Consider the following 17,771-nt stretch of genomic DNA (forward strand, 5'->3'; position numbering starts at 1 on the left):
TGTTGTGGCATGCGTTAGCCTTTCCCTCCATTTGAAGGCTGAGGTTGTTCTCTGCACACCGTATTTTGTTTATTTGTTCATCCATCCGTGGGTGCTTGGGTTGCTTCAGCCTTTCGGTGTTTTGAATAATGCTGCCATGAACACAGGTGTCAAATCTGAGAGCCAGACTTCTTGAAGGAGTTTTTTTTTTTTTCCCCTTTTATTTTTTAACCATTCCAATTAGAATTTAGCTTCCATTATTGCACTGAACCTTCTTTGTTAGATCACTGTGAAGTAGAAGGAACATTTTTCAGTGCCTTTTTAATGATGTTTCAGACATACTCACCCACTTCGGCTGTGCCTTCCCCCTTGGCTCTTGGGATGGTGCATGCCCCCTGTTTCTCTCCCGCTTACTGGAGATTTCCTTCGTGACCCCCCTCTCGCATCATTTAAAGGTGGAATTCCGCAGAGCTTGACCCTGGGCCTTCTCTCTGTGACCGTTAAATGTGGGTATTTCTCAGCAATTAGACCGAGGCTCTTTTCTTTTCCCTTGTTTTGGAAAGAAGAGAGTCAAAAAGACTTAATCAAATAGTCTCATCTTTTACATGAAAAAGATAACTATTTTCTTTGCTGAAAAAGGTGACAAGAATATAAATAATCAGAACTACACTAATTTGTCTCTGAAGGAAATGACAGACTTTCCCCCAGCTTTGTTGAGATATGATTGACAAGTGAAAGGTGTATGTGTTCAAAGTATACAACATAATTTGATATGTGTATACATTGTGTAATGATTAGTGCAATCAACCAGTACATCCCTCACTATATGGTGTTACTGTGTGTGTATGGGGGGGGAGAGGAGTGAGGACACTTAGGATCTGCTCTGTTAGCAAATTTCAGATAAATAATACAGTATTATTAGCTATAGTCACCATGCTGTACATTAGAGCCCCAGAAAATATTCATCGAATAACCAAAAGTTTATACCCTTTGACCACCATCTCCCCATTTCCTCTCCACTCCCTGTGAGTTCAGGCCCTTCACTATATTCATTCTTACTCTAGGTGACCCCCGTCTGCTTCCAGAGATCCAATCTGCTGATGGCTGCTAGGTTTGTTTCATGAACTCAGAGCTCTTTGCTGAGCCCCACTCCAGAGCTGCCTCCCTGCTGTCTCTGCTGAGTGTCTGATGGGTGCTCTAGCCTCATGTCTGAGATAGAGCTTCACAATTTTCCTCCTGTGTCCCCTGCAATGTCCTCTCCTGTGTCCTCAGTGAAGGGTACTGAGCCTCCTAGGCTATCAAGTCAAATTTCAGGGATCAGTTTTAAAGTAAACTTTTAAATTTAGGATAGTTTCAGAGTTACAGAAATGTCTGAAGAATATTAAGGAGAGTTCCTGTGCATTCCACACCTGTTTCCCCCGCTAACATTACTGTGGTACATTTTTCACACCAGTGAACCAGTACCAACACATTATTTACACTGAACTCTACACTTTATTCAGATTTCCGTAGTTTTCCCCTAAAGTCTTTTTCTTTTTCAGATTTCCATTCAGGATACCACATTACATCTAATTGTCATATCTTCTTAGGCTCCATTAGTCTGACAATTTCTTAGATTTTTTCTTGTTTTTGTTGACCTTGACAGGCTAGGTATTTTATACAGTGTTCTTCAATTTGGATTTGTCTACTGTTTTTCTCGTGATTAGACTTGGATAATGGGTTTTGGGGAAGGAAGACCACAGAGGCAAAGTGCCATTCTCATCACATCATATCAAGGGTAGCTGCTCTCAACATGATTTACTACTGATGATATTAACCTTGATCACCTGGTTGAGGTAGTGTTTGTTAGATTTCTTCACTGTAAAATTACTGGCATTTTTGACACTTTCCTCTTCTTTTCATCTGTTTTGAATCCAAAACAATTCCTGCTGGTTCTTTTTCCCAAATAAATTTCCATTGTATCCAAGTCACCCTTTGCAGCCACCGCTGCAGTCCAAGCCACAATTGCTTGTGCGTAGATAGCATTGAGAGATCTTCTGACTCATGCCCTGCTTGTGCCCTTGCCGCCTCCTACCCAGTCCCCACCCGGATGCCAACATGGTCCTTTTCAAATGCCAGTTGGTCAGTGGTACTCTTGTTCCCAAGCCTTTGAGTGGCTTCCTGTTGTACTGGAGATACCACCCCACCTTCTAGACATAGTCTGCCGGTCCTGCGTAAGCTCATCTCTGTCACCTCTCCCGTCTCCTGCCAAGCCCCTCTTGCCTTGTCCTTTGTTCCAGCTACAGGTTTCTTGCCCAAGTCCCTTCAACACTCTCAGCTCCCTTAGACATGTTGTTGCCTCTGCTTAGAATGATGCTTGCCCTCCACCTTGTTTCACGTGGGATCCCAGCTTACATGCCATTTACGTGTTGTTTCTTCAGGGGACATTTCCCATCCCCTTGCAGGGTCCATGGGGCACTCTTGCCGAGTGTTTCTGGAGCATGCCACACTGCACCCCTGATGCTGGGAGTTACTTGTTCTATGTCGGAAGTGTTCGTCAGTGCTGGGGTGGAGAAGGCTGAGATGTGCCTCGGCGTGTCACTATGTGTCCCTGTTACCTGTGCTGAGCCTGTGCCAGAGTGGATGCTTGATAAATATTTGTTGACTGGATGAAATTTTTTAAAAATTAAAAAATTTTTAATAGAAATGGGGTCTCACCATGTGGCCCAGGCTGGTCTCAAACTTCTGGTCTCAAACTTATGGGCTCAAGTGATCCTTCCGCTTTGGCCTCCCAAAGTGCTAGAATTACAGGTGTGAGCCACCGTGCCCAGCCTTAATGGGTGAATTTTATCTTTTGAATGGAAAACACTCTTCATTTTTAGCATGCAAGTATGCAAAAAAGTACTTGAATTTATTTTTCTTAGTCCATTGATTTAAATCCCACATGTATTCTTTTAAACGTATCACGTAAGGTGTTGTGGTGCGTACAGTAGTGGATCTAGAAAGTGTGTTCAGCCTCTGCTACTCCTGAGGACCCATTCATTCATCCCCTCATTCACCAGACAGTTATCGGGAACCTGGGTCTGCCAGGCCTAGTGCAGAGTGTGGGGATATGACTGCTTGTGAGTGAGCCTGTTGAGGGAAAGGGGAGAAACTTACAGATCCTTCAACATTCTAGTTGTGGTTAGGATAGATCTGAGCAGATTTCGTTTGAATTTTGGCTCTGCCATTTTTAAGATGTACACTCTTGAGCTTAACCTCTACCCGTCTGCAAAAATGTGGACAGCAGTGTCTCCCTTGTAAGTTGTGGAAAGAATCAGATAAGAAAAGGAATGTAAGATGATCACAGAGCTCATGTTTTTTGTTCTTGAGGTCCTCCGTACTAGCCTAAGTAGTTACATTAATTATTTTTGTTCATTCTCACTGTGAGGTAGGGATGTTACTGTTTTCATGTTGTAAATGAAGAAAGTGAGACCTTAGTTGAAAAATTAAATAGTTTGTCCAAGGCCACAGAAGTTGTAAGTGGGAGAGCAGTAACCTGAACCCAGGTTCAAGGACACGGCATGATTTTAAAGCCCAGAAAGGACTCCTTATATTCTGTGTAGCTACCCCATCTTTCAGTGTGGCTTTAGTCTTTAAAGTTGTGAAGACTTTTTAGGTATCTATTGGCATTTAAAAAAATGTAATAGTCCTTAGAGGGACGATTTCTTAAGCTATTATCAAGCTTGAATTTGTTTCTTAATTTGCATTTTAGAATGCAACTTTGACGTCTGTGACTTGGTGCCTGTGTTGAAGAGAGAGTGTGTGTATTGGGACTGGAGGATGAAGTTTGAAGTTAGACCCATCTGGGCAGTGTTTATCTTAAAGTGAGGATTGTGAACTTCTGATCAGACTCACCCGGAGGATTTACCAAAAATGTAAATTCCTTAACCCCTTCTTTGGTACCCTAAATTATAATCTCTTAGGGTAGGACTTAGAAAACATTTTTGCAAGTGATGTTATTTAGATAGTGGATTATTTTTTCATTCTGAAGTTTGAGAATCAATGAATAGAGGGAATGGGAAATGTCAGCTTCTTGATGATCCAGACTGCCCTGCAGGAAGCCAGGAGAGAGATGAAAGTGGCACTGGTATGCCTGGCTAGTAAGTTTAAAAACAAATAATGTGGAAATAAAATCAACAGTGGGTGAATTTGTCTCCCTGTTGTTTTATTTTTTATTTTATTTGTGTTCAGCAGGAATTTGATTTGTATTTTATGATCCTTTTTCCCTAGTGGGTAGTGGGGTAGCACGAGAAGTGAGTGGGTCTAGGCTGTGGTAGAGTTGGCGCAATGCAGCAGGCCAATTGGAAGAAAAAATTTAAGCATATTTTGTGGATTAGCATGTCAGTTGCAAAAATAGAAGTATATCTAAAGCTGATTTCAAATAGTCTCTTTTTAAAGAAACTATGTCAGACTGTGCCCGGACTTTTGCTTTAGAAAATATGGTAATTTCAGGTTTGTGGCTAATTTGAAAATTAGTAATCAATACTAAGGGTTTTAAATATGTAGCTTTTATGTGTTTATTGTGTATTTCTATATTCATAAACATTGAGGATCCTTTTATTGTCTTATGTAACAAGAAGACAAGCAGCTCATGGATGGCGGCTCCCGTGTGCTTCTCCATGATCTCTCAGCTGCCTCTGCGTGGACGGCCACAGCATGGCTGCGTGCCTAAAGCATGCAGAGAGGGCAGCGTTCTTGTCTCGGGCTCCCCACCCACCATTTTTAAGCAGCTTTATTGCGGTATAATTGGCATACTAAGTTGCACATTGTCGTGTATGTTTTGCAAGTGTACATCTGTATACACCGCACGACCATCACCACACTATGATAATGAGCATGTTTATCACTCTCCAAAGTTTCCTGGTGCCCTTTGCCATTCCTTCTGCCCACCCTTCTCCTCCTTTTGTGAAAGCTTTGATGTTTTTAGGGGGGGAAAAAAGTTACATTGTTGAGGATAAAATACTAGGTAGAAAGATACTTAATTTGTAGTTTTCGCTTTTTTTTATTTTTATTTTTGAGGAGTATGGTGGAAATAATGATTGTAGGTATAGGTTGCTGTATTATTTTTAGAAAGTTTTGAGAAACAGATTCTCCGAACAGACCATCTTGGAAGGGTTTGACAGGAAATATATTTTCAGGAAGGCTGGAATAGAGGTGGAGATGGTGCCTGCTGGCAGGAGAGGGAGAGAGAGGAAGGACAGCACCTGCCGGCCACTTGCGGGTGAGCCACAGACATGAAAACCAAAGGCTGCACTTTTCTTTGGTTTTTCAGTAGATGGCATTTTTATCATGCTAGAAAGGCTAACGTGAAATGGTAATAAAAATGTAATCCCCACTAACTGGGGTATACTGAGCTCTAGTGCATTTTTTTTGTTGTTGAATGGCATGCTGGCGTTTGATTGATTTATATTTATAGATTAAAAATAACAAGCTTTGCCCTATCATTGTAATCACCTTTTTGCTTTTTTTTTTTTTTTTTTTCCTTCCCCCAGAGACAGAGTCTTGCTGTGTCACCCAGACTGGAATGCTGTGGCACAATCTCAGTTTACTGCTGCCTCTACCTCCTGGGCTCGTGTTCCTTCCGCCTCAGCCTCCTAAGTAGCTGGGACTAGAGGCGTGCACCACCACACCCAGCTAATGCTGTTTATTTTTGTGGAGATGGGATCTCCCTATATTGCCCAGGCTGGTCTCGAACTTCTGGGCTCAAGTGATCCTCCTGCCTCTGCCTGCCAAAGTGGTGGGATTATAGGCGTGAGCCACAGAACTGTGCCTCGCCTGGGTAGTTCTTTTTAATTGTTGAATATACTTGCTGAGGTTAGTTTCTGCTGCAGAAAGCGTTATATAATGTAACAGGTATTTTGTAAAGAGCTAGTAGAATGTATAAGGTTTACCTGGGAGGTGGAGGCTGCAGTGAGCCAAGATCCTGCTACTGCACTCTAGCCTGGGTGACAGAGCGAGAGTCTTTTTTTTTTTTTTTTAAATACAGACTGTATAGGGTTTTTATTTTAATGGATTTCTTCAGCTGTCTCCTTCTAGCTTCTATGACTCTGCATTTTCTTGGCTCTTTATTTTTTATTTCTTTACAGTTCTTCCATGTATTTTGTTTTGAAAGTAATATGCCTGCGGTGAAAATGACAGCATTTCTGTCATGATTTAACCTTATTAGAAATGACATTCTTTGCTGTGTCTCTGTTTAGTTGAGAAGTGAACCAGTTCCCTTTGCTTACGTACTACTCCTTGGTGCGGCGGGGTAGGGTGGGGAAGATTTTTAACATTGAATACAAATTGAGTTTGTTGGAAAAGGTATCCCTATAAAATGTTGTCCAGGTAGTTAGAGCTTAATATGGGTGATAATTTCCCTAGAAAAATATTCTTTGCTGTAACACTGATGACTTGATGGTCTTGTGAAAGTGAAACTTGGTGTATTTCTTCTTTCAGGCATATAACTCACAGATAGGGCAGTGTAGAGTAGTTTTCCAGTTTTAGATTAAGGATAGCTTGTATCCTATGCAAGGTTTTGGGGGTTGGTTAGGGTCTTTGAGTATTTCCTGTCTAATTCACTTACTAGTTACAAAGAGACAAGCTGTAATGTAGCAAGTCTTCCTTGAGGTAGACTAGCTTTCTGTACTCTTTGATGTAAAAATACCTGGTAGTTCTACCAGTTGGGGATTTGTTTGGGGTGAATGAAAACCCCTCAGGCTCAGTCTGTTCATGCACTGGTATGTATTAATTCAGTCCATTCATAGTCATGAGCTGACTGTGCCTTATTGAAGAAAGGGAGGCTTCTGGAAGAGAGAGGAAGGTGGATAATCTGGGATCCTCAGGCACTGCTGCTGGCGCCTGGGAGTGGGGCAAGGAGACAGGAGGTTCCGAAGAGAGGACTTTGTATCCAAAGTTAAGACTTAGGCCAGCCCTTGATGGGGAGAGAAGCTACTCAGGCCCAATAACCTCAAAGAGTTCAGGTTAAATCGACAGTTGTCAAGTCTAATTCCTCTTTACAGCATTATTTCTGTGGGAAAATGTGTGTGGCTCATATCCTTGCCACAGCAAACAGACTGGACTCAGAATCAGCTCTTTGTTGTCATAATTTAAGTGGAGTTAGTTACTCCCTAGGGTTGCATTGCCCCTTGGATGGCTTCTAGCCTTCTTTTTACTTATTAGCTTATACTCTAGGTTTCTTGACTGTGAGGGACATAGTAAACTCCTGGTAGCCTTTACCTCCCCCTCCCTAAATAGGAAACTCATGTAGAAAACATTAGTTAAAATCCTTTATAGATTTTTTGAAATCACCTAAAATGTTATCATTATTGGCACAATTTCATTTGGAGCCATTTTGTCAGAACCACTAAGTATTTAGGTGAGGCGACTGATTTCATTCCCACGTGGAAGTTTGGTTGGTTGTGACATTCAGGCACTCAGAGTGATTCCTGACTGCTTGGAGATGATATCATGTTCAGGTAGTCTGGTGTCTGGAACTTTTGGCAGAGATTAAGCTGTTAGAAGATTTGGGCTAACATTTTTTTGTGTGTGAGTTGGTGAATTTTGAAGATGATTTAGAAGGCTTTAAAAAAGCATCTGTGTGTACTTCATCATCTTGATGTCAAGAAGAGATTTTTTTTTAATACATACATATTTTAGTAATGAAGGAGGTACATAGAGATAGTTGATTTGAATGGGTTTACTTTTTCTCATTTTTAATACAAAATATTTTTGGGAAACAAAACTTGACTGGTGTTACACTACTGTCTTCTTGCTTTTTGTTACAAACAGGCTGAAATGGTCTAAATAATGATGCTACTAAAACAACATATGCATTGTTTTGATGGGGTATTGATTCCTTCTGTAGTGTTCAAAATTGCTTGCATGCCTCTGAGCAACAAACGCATATGTGACAGACTTTATGTGAGATGAGCATTCCAGGGAAATGAAATGCTAGTTTACTTTTCAGTAGCTGTGCAACTTAAAAAAAAAAAAAAAAAAATTGTGTTTTTTGAAACATGGCCTTAGGGCACTAACACACTCGGACCCAGTGCATGAGCTCTGCAAGTTATTTTAACAAAACCTAATCACAGGAACAAACATCTGGCATTTATAGAGTTTGTTTATTTATTGATTGCCATAAGCCTCTAGAAAGAATATCCTGTTTCTTTTAATAAAATCCTTTTGGAAGTTGTCTATATTTTAATATCTAAGTGTTTTTGGAATTTAATTTTAACAAGGTAAACTCAAATGTTAAATATTGTGGGCTACAACTGAAGTAGCAGAATGGAAGAAGAAATGGCAAGTGGGGACTCTTGTAAAAAGAATGGTAACTAAGTTATTTTTCCTGGTTATGCTCCTCCCGTTTACTCTCCTGTATGGCAGGCCATTATTTACACTGCTTTGTAGAATCTGCTGTCTGGCAAGCACTAAGGAATTCGGATCCCTAAACCAGGGAGCATATAGCCTGCTAACGTTTAATTTTCAGAGAGGAGACACTAAAGATGATTGTGTTATGATACTGTTCATTTTATGTACTAGTGAAATGAATACTGAAATTATTTAGTGTAACCATTAATTATAGTGCTTACCATTACTGCAAAGCTTGTCATGATTTGGGGGGTAGCTTCATGTTTCAAAACAAAACCATAGGTCTATCCTTTTAAAAAACATGAACTACTTTAGTTTGTTAATGGGGAAAGTGAGTAAATAATAACATTTTTTGAAAAAATGAAGCCTGTCAGATACAGGAGGGGAAAAAAAAACCCTTGTAAATATTCCTCATGTCAAGCCCCTATTAATTCTGTGTAATTTCAGTAGAACTAGCAAGTTATTTTACTTAAAATGTCTTTTTTTCCCCTGTGCAGTGAAAGTTGAATGTGAGAACAGATCTTAATAGATATAGTTACACAGTTTATTTTATCATGTATCACTTTATTGCTGTCTTCTAGAACATTGTTATACTAAATGTTCCAATAATGGAAATTTTATGCAGCTACTTCAAATGAAACAAATTTGCAAAAACTCAATTTTGGAACTCATTCCTTGAGGAGAGGAAAAAACTCACCGTGCTGTGACCACATCAGATTTCTGATATGTTAGCAACTTATCAAACACTGTCATTTCCAGAAAACAGGTTGTGGGGTCAAATTGAAATATCTACACTTTTGGTCACTTTCAGTTGAAGATATTTTAGGTTTTAATGATTGAATAGTGAAATTAAAAAAAATTGTTGGTAACAGGTAATGAAAGTGTGGTTTTGTATGTAAATAAAAATGGCTCTACACAGCATCAGGAATGATGGGGTTCAGTTACAGTGGAATCTTTTCAAGAGCTTGATTTTAAATTCTCAGAGATACTAGTTTTACTTACTGGAGCTCCTTTGTTTTGCAGAGATCATGATGCAGCCGTCCTTTTGGATTTCTTTTTAATAATGTGTGACCCTTCACCTTTGATCCCCTGACCTGCATTACCTTGGTAACCATTTCATTTTTTAATTTAATTTCATTTTTTAATTTTGGTGTACAAGCTGTAACATTTCATCTTTCAAAGTGTAACACGCTGATTTCCTCAAATAGAGATACCCCTTTGAGCGATAAATTTGCAAAATGCTGTCTTCATTTTCCGTATTAAAATTCATTTCAGCTTTAAAATAAAGTGTAATCTGTGTTTTCATCCTTTTAAAATTTAAGTTTAATGAGTGCATTCCCCCATACAGTATATTTCCTTTTTTATTCATGTTTTGCAGAAGCTGAATTAACTTGATATTTACATATAACTTACACATGCCCAGGACACCCATACCTCTTCTGTACTCCCAAACCACCCAAACCATTGCCCTCACCTTCTCAGTACATACACCTTCACCATCACACATACCCCTTCCTCTGCAGAGTAACTTATCTTTCTTTCAGAAATAGTAGCAACTTGAATTTATTAGTCTTAGCTGCCACATTATACATCCTCAGATTATATTTTGTATTCTGAAGTATTTTGGGGAGAAAAAGCTTAGACTTTTAATTTTAATTTCATTTAAGGACTAGAAAAATACAAAGTTGTCTCTTTACCCAAGTTCACCTTTCCCCACTCTTTTAATATTTTATTTCTTTAATTTGAGACATAAGAACAAGCAGCAATTTTAACATGACCAAAAAATGTACTTTTGTCTCTGCCAAAACCTGGTCAGCCAACCCTGGTGGTCTCAATACCAGATTGATTTCTGCCATATGCAGTTTCATGACTGTTTTTCAAACGATGCATTTTTATTGTATTCCTCTTTTCAGAAAATTCTTAACCTAAAGCAAAACAAAACAAAATCAAAAGAAACCAAACTTGAGTCAGTTCTTTGAACTGGCAAGATACTCCTAAGAAATCATGTCCTTAAAAAAAAATCACGTGAATTCTCTCAGCATGGCCCACTGAAGCACAGATTACTTTTTAAGTGTCTCATTATTTTATTCTCTAACATTTAATGCTGATGTTTTAATTGCACACAGCTGAAGCTGCTAAATGAGCACTGAAATGGATTTAAGTCCTCTCTGAGCTTTGTTGATACCTATAAAAGTTTATATCATTCATTAGAACCACAAATTAAAATTAGTCGTGGTTAGCTGTTCACTGCTGATTGGAACTCGCGCGAACACTTTTGTTCAGGCTCACGAGCTTGTTCTTGCCTGGTGTACTTGGATACTTGAAAAGCTGCCTTTGGCCTGTTGGGTATTTTTTCTTTTCACAGATTTGCAAAATATCAGAGCTGAGAAATACAAGTAGGTAAAGCATCCTATGATTATAAAGCCCCTGTGATTTATAATGTCCCAGTAGTCAGGAGCAAGTTTTTTGCTAAACCTTGAATTTTAAGGTGATTTTTTTTTTTTTTTTAAATAATGCTTTTCACAGTTGTGCTGGCATGTTTTCCAGATCCCCAAAGACCTTTTTGCCTTAGGTATGTCCTTTATTTGTTCTTTGATGCCATGTCCTTCTAGCACTAAAGGAATGGCGTCTGTCTTAGTGGATGGTACATGGAAGCCCAGGGCTGCGGGAGGCCGTGACTGCTTGTTGCCTCCAGTCCTCTTGCTCAAGCAGCCCCAAACCGGCTGACCCCTGAGGGATGAGCTCCCCTGGGCTCCCCTGGGGCTCCCATCTGCCTTTGAGGCAGACAATACTGTATTTGTAAGTCCACTAGGTGCTGAAGAGACATTAACAGGTGAAGACGAGAAAAGTTTTTATTCTCTTATTTTATTTTACGATTAGATCAGTTAGATTTTCTTTAAAGTTTTCTGCGTAGTACATTTTAAGATAACCTCATTTTTCTGAGAGCACTAATCCATGGACACATTTATGGCTTATTTCCAATGAGCATTGTGTATTTGGTTATATTTAGGACATTTAGTAGACTGTAAGCCAATGGATGTTTTTGTAAATGTGATTCATTGAGAAAAACCATCTGAGAGTGAGATAACCTGCTTTGGACTAGCAAAGTCTCTGGATATGTTATTGGTATCTGTTGAGGTAGTCACACAAAACTGAAATACTCCAACAGAAAGACTTCAGAAGACTTTCGTTTTGGTGTAAAAACAGTGGAATTAGCTGTTTGACTTAAAATATAGGAGTTGTAAGACATTTCATTGATGCCACTTCTGTTTTATCCTCTGTGAAATGTAGATACTGTGTGTCTCCCACTTGCTTTTTAGGGTTGTTGGGAGGATAAATGAAACTGTATGACAGACACACTGGGAACTCAGAAGAAAGGTGCTTTTGAAACTGAACCTCATCCTGTGGCTGTGCCGTTGGCAGGCATAACCAGCGTGTTGAGAGGCAGTGGTAGTGAACCCCGTGGTGAAAGGCCAGGACTATGGGCTCTGGAGCCAGGCTGCCTTGGTTCGAATCCCATCTCGACCTCTTGCAAGTGGTCTGACCACAGCAAATCACCCAACCTCTCTGTGCCTGAGTTTCTCCCTCCTTAAATTGAGGATAATAATAATAGTACCCACTAAAGGATCCTGGTGAGTTTTAGCTGAGCACATGTCCACAAATTGCTTAGAGCAGTGCCTGGCGTGTAGTGTGGCTGATCCTCACAACCAGAAAACCCCAGCAGGGGGACTCACACCTTACAGAAAATCAGACTCAAAACAATTCCCCAGTAGTCTTCTAACATTGACTTAGAGACCCTTATACGTTTAGAGAGAGGAACTGAATAGTTTATGGTAATTAGACACCTGTAAAACAGATGCAGGTTCAGGTGCATAAAGTTAAATCTGGGTTTTTAATCTCTTAGGAAGAAAAGTTTAGATCACAGAGAGCTCCATAACCCTTTGTTGATAGATTCTTTTAACTGTTTTTGGCTATGGAGGGACTAGGAAGGAAACCTGAGGGACAGACCCACCTTTTACCTAGTCAGCCTTTCTCTTTCCCTTTTATGCCCGGTAAGGTGTCTAGGTAACTTTGAAGGGGTCAGAGGGTTGAACTGTTTCAAGGTTTTTACCCAGCTGCGTGAGGCTTCGGTGTCCTCTTGAGTGAGATGGAAGGGACATCCCTGCTTTTCCCGAGAATGCCTGTTACATATTCATCCCAGGGCTTTCCATACATTTTAGTCATCCACATTTATCTACAAGGTGGGTGGTGTGTTCACCCCATTTTGCATGTGAGAATGCTGATGCCCAAGTAGGTTAAATAAGTTCACCCAGGCTCACACCCTCAGTAAATTGCCAGACAGGCACTTAAATGCAAGTGCCACTCATATCACGGCACTACTGCCTTGCATTGAGCTGCAAACCTGGCTGAGCCACTCCCAAGAAATGGTTTTGCCCTTTTGGTTGTAGGGACCTCAGCTGTATGCAGTATCATCCTTCAGCCATCAGACCTTTTTTTTTTTTTTTTTTTGGAGATGGAGTCTCGTATTGTCACCCTGGCTGGAGTGCAGTGGTGCGATCTTGGCTCACTGCAACCTTTGCCTCCTGGGTTCAAGTGATTCTCCTGCCTCAGCCTCCTGAGTAGCTGGGATGACAGGCGCCCACCACCACACCCAGCTAATTTTTTGTATTTTTAGTAGAAACGGTGTTTCACCATGTTGGCCAGGCTGGTCTCGAACTTTCCTGACCTTGTGATTTGTCCTCGTTGGCCTCAGAATGTGCTGGGATTATAGACGTGAGCCACCGTGCCTGGCCCAGACCTTTTAACGTAACAGCACCCCTAACTTCTGAAGGCCCCTAGCTGGCTTCAACAACCGCCCCTCTCCCTGCCCCCCATGGAGGGCTCTGTCATATATGTGTTACTTTTAGGGACTCTTACTACCAGTGGCTTCCTCAATCCTGGCTGCACATTCAGAATCCTGTGTACAGCTTTTAAAATAATTCACTTTTTAAGAAACGTTTGCCCTATCCCAAGACTCTTGTTCTAGAGAGATCAATAGGTTCAGAAATACAGGAAGTTTATTTTGTAAACAAGAAAACAGGTCCTTAAATTGTGCACATATGGGTCTGTGCTTCTGGAGTGTGGGCCAGTGCTATTAATTGTGTAGTTGACTCCATTGTAAGGTAAAATGAGTTTTATGGGCCAGTTTAGTTGTTCAGCCAACAATTGTTAGTACTGTGTCTGTAGGAAAAGCTCCTGGCATCCACCCTGTAGAATGCCGTCTTCTGTGAGTGACCACTTGATCACCACAGAAGCCAGATTTGAATTTAGTTAGAGTGAAATGAAGTAGAGGGCCCTGCTTGCTTTCTTGTTCTTTCAATTTTCTTTTTTTCTTCTCCTGTCTTTTACGGGTTTATTGTTCCTTTATTTTTTTCTCCTCCATACTTCCATCTTCCCTTGTTTTATCTTTCTTCCACCATCTGGTGTATGTTTACAGTGTATCTGTCATCAGACTGTGAGGTCCGTGAAATCCTTCAGGTGTCTATCACAGAGATGACGTACAAATGAATGTTTATTTTTTATTTTATTTTATTTTTTTTTGAGACGGAGTTTAGCTCTTTGTTGCCCAGGCTGGAGTGCAATGGTGCGATCTTAGCGCACTGCAAACCTCCACCTTCTGGGTTCTAACGATTCTCCTGCCTCAGCCTCCGAAGTAGCTGGGATTACAGGCGTGTGCCACCATGCCCAACTAATTTTTGTATTTTTAGTAGAGAGAGGATTTCACTATGTTGGCTAGTCTGGTCTCAAACGCCTGACATCAGGTGATCCACCTGCCTTGGCCTCCCAGAGTACTGGGATTACAGTGGTGAGCCGCTGCGCCTGGCTAAATGAACATTTCTTAATTTATGTTAGTATCTGTCTTTCAAAGAACTAGGCACTGCCCATCATTAGCTTGAAAATTGTCAGATTTTGTTTGTGATTGTCTATCCTAACTTAGGTGGTTTATCTTGAAGAGCTTAGGTAATTTAGCCTCATAGATTTAGATAGGTCGAGAAATGGCAGGCTTCAGTCACTGAATAGTACAGAATGTTGGGCAATAAGATGGATTTGGACCATTCAAGGGAGCGCTTATATCAGGCTTTTAGCATATCTGCTGCACAGTTTTTAGATCTGGAAGGTCTGAGATCATCTGGGTTGGACCCTCCATTTTTGGTGTTGAGGGACCGACTCCTGAGAGAGAAGGGTGCTTCTTTGGTGCCCGCCTCCAGGCCAAGACTTCCCTCCTCCTCCTCTGTGTCCTTATCTGAGTGAGAGTTGGGATGGTGGAGAGCAGAGACAGTGTGACAGCATAGCTGCTGTGATTAACTCCCTGCCTCTGGACATGTTGGAGAAACAGGCAAAGTAATCCTCCTTCTGCGTTCCCCCTCTCATGGAAACAAGTGATAGAAGGTTAGGGCAGTTTTGAGGGCAAACAGTGGACTTCCTCACTGTGAAAGTCGGGAAGCTTTGGGTGTGCCCTAGACCCTGTCCTGTTGGTCTTGGCACCACCAAGTGGGCTGCTTTAGGGGTCCATCCTAATGGTGTTTAACCCTGCTTGAGGCTTTTGAGGACACTAAGAAACACATGGTGAAGGTGTGGAAAGTTTTTTTGTCATTCCTCAGTGAAGATCTGCCCTCGGTAGAAAGGGAGTTAATGAAGGAGAAGTCGGCAACAATATTGCTGCACAGTCAGGAAATAACAGAAAACATCTCCTGTTTGTTCTCATTTGTGGTGATTGTTTCCCTGGGAAACTGTGGCCGTGGTTACCATCATGCTGTGTGATGCGCCTCAGAATCCTAGGATTAGACCAGATTTTCCACTTTCCACACACATCTTCAGGTGTGGTCGCAAATACTCCATATGACAGACTGTCACATACACTGGCCACAGAACTTCAATTATTCAGGCAGGTTTGGATATCCAGCCCCTTTTCCCTCTTCTGTGTGGATCCTTTTGAGTACCTTATATCTCTAAGCCTTTCGTATTTCCAAAGGAGAAACCAGAATGACTTTTGCCACTCTTTTGTATTGGTGGGAAAAGGACTGGTAGGGGAAACTAGCAAGGTTTGACCTGGAATCTGCTTTACCTGCTCTAGTTCACCTTGGAGCATCTGACCATACATAGGTCCTTGCACATAGTAGACACTCAGCAAACATTAGCTGTCTTTTCATTTCTCATTAGCACAGGTAATTAGGAACAGGAGCTGATAGACTGCACGTATCTGTGCAGAGATATATCTGTAATTAAAGTTTTAATTAAAGAAACACCAGACCAGGCAGATGGTTCTTATCCCCGCATCCTGTAAACCAAACAGCCGTGGCTTTTCGATCTTGCAAACATGCAAAGCTGAGAGTAGCACCATTCGTGGTGGTACACCAAAGGGAATAGGTTGTCTTATAAACTAACCATAATCTAATTTTGGTAGCACTCTATGTGATGCCAGATTCAAGGATAATCATTGCAGTTTGAAACGAAAGACAATACATCAAAGTTATGTCCCAACCAAAGCTTTTAAGCCTCAAGTCAAGGGCGTTACCACAGCCCAGCTCGTAGATCACAAGACGTGTGGTTTTGTGCTAGATCACAAAAGCTGACAAGGTGTTATTTAGGATCATCAGCTAAATACAGTATGAAATTAGAGTGCGATCATTCTGTTTTTTCAGGCATTGCCACCGTATAGCAGTACAGAATTGAAAAGTGACTTGTACCTGCCTGCCTCGTGCAGATCCTCTCAGCCATGTCACAGTGACCTTAATGGTCAATCGAGTGCAGAATTAGAAAACAAAAAACAAAAACACCCACAAAGAGTGACAGAAGAAGACTTCTCTCACATCTTAGCACTTCTCCAGGAACCGCTCCCCCAGGAATCCCAGCCATTTGTTTTAGTTCCGTTGCCATCAGCAGGAACCTGGAGCAGTACAGGGACGTGGGCAGATGGTAAAGTCCATGGCAGTTCACCATGACTGATTGGGCTTCACCCATTCCATAACCCCCAGTTTCTTAACCCTCTTCATAACCCTTCACTTTGTCACACATGTCATTTTCAGGCATTCAGTGCAGATAGGCAACTGTACAACAGGATTACATACTAGTTGATACAACTATGTTTTTACTACCTACATCTCACTAATTCATTTTCTACTTGGTAGAACCAGTACTGAAGATGTTCATTTCTTACATCACAGCGAAGAGTTTTAGTGTAGAGGCTAGGAGAATAATTTCTACTTTGCTGAACAGTGAAATACCTTACCATCCCTGCACTTCTATTAAAGGAAGTAGAGTTTCCGCTTGAAAAAGAGTCCATGTTATACCAGGATATATATAAGGATCTTCACATTAAAGACTATGTCATCAAATGTAGAGCCTGAAAGTATTTTATCTTAATACCATCTATAAAACTCAGTCATCCTAGGAGAAACGTGTGTGTGAGTGTAGGGAGACATACCAAATTCACAAGACCCTGTGATGTACTGTGAGCGAAGCCTGTGTCTTGCTGGTAGACAGATATGTGTGCATCACTTTCTGGCTTGGGAAGACTTCAGGTGTTTGGTGAGATGTCCTTTGGTTTTAGAAGTCAATTAAATGTAAGCTGCTCTGAGTAAACAGCCATTTGTGGTTGTGTTTAGAAAATATTGTAAGATCAGAATTGTGCTACTAGGTATTAGGTTGACATTTTACATGTGGGATTTGAACTTGACTATGAAATCTATTTCTTCTCTAATTTGATTCAAGACCTGAACATGTAACCTTTGAGTGTACAACACAGCTTTAGATTATAAAGGCTTCTTTTCCTTTTTTCTTTTTTTTTTTTTGAGACAAAGTTCTTGCTCTGTCACCCAAATCAAGAACCCGTCCACTGGAGTGCAGGGGCATAATCATAGCTTGCTGCAACCTTGAACTCCTAGGCTCAAGCAGGCCTCCTGCCTCAGCCTCCCGAGTAGCTAGGACTACTCGTGCTGCTGTGCCTATTTTTTTTTGGTTTTGTAGAGATGGAGTCTCTGTTGCCCAGGCTGGTTTTGAACTCCTGGGCTCAAGTTTTCCTCCTGCCTCGGCTCCCAAAGTGATGGGATTACAGGTATGAGCCACCGTGCCTGGCCCCGTAGGAGGTTTCTTATAAAGTGAAACCACTTGTTACTCGGAATGGCATTATGCCTCGCTTCAGGGTAGGTAATAGAGAAGCATCAGCAAACCCACCTGGAATGGTAGGCTTTTTATTTCTCTTTCTCTAATAAGGTTTTTTTTTTTTTAATTTAATTTATTTTTATATTTATTTTTATTTTTCATTTAATAGAGACAGGGTTTTATTCTGTTGTCCAGCCTGGAGTTCAGTGGCACGATGATCACTCACTGTAACCTCAAATGCCTAGGCTCGCCTCTGGAGTAGCTGGGACCAGAGGTGCATA

The 17,771-nt window shown here is 40.9% G+C and overlaps 1 protein-coding gene across 8 annotated transcripts in view; it reads left to right on the forward strand.

Annotated features, from left to right (window-relative positions):
- CAMTA1 (calmodulin binding transcription activator 1) overlaps positions 1 to 17,771 on the forward strand; it is a 969,422-nt gene that overhangs the window by 79,763 nt on the left and 871,888 nt on the right. Inside the window, exon 4 of one of the 8 annotated variants that reach the window (XR_003116898.1) lies at positions 9,373 to 9,456. The exons of the other annotated variants lie outside the window; for them this stretch is intronic. The gene's annotated coding sequence lies outside the window, so the exon portion shown is untranslated. The remainder of the gene's footprint in view (positions 1 to 9,372; positions 9,457 to 17,771) is intronic. 8 annotated transcript variants of the gene reach the window in all.

Source organism: Theropithecus gelada, chromosome 1 (genome assembly GCF_003255815.1).
Source record: "Theropithecus gelada isolate Dixy chromosome 1, Tgel_1.0, whole genome shotgun sequence".
In the NCBI taxonomy this organism is placed as follows: Eukaryota; Metazoa; Chordata; class Mammalia; order Primates; family Cercopithecidae; genus Theropithecus; species Theropithecus gelada.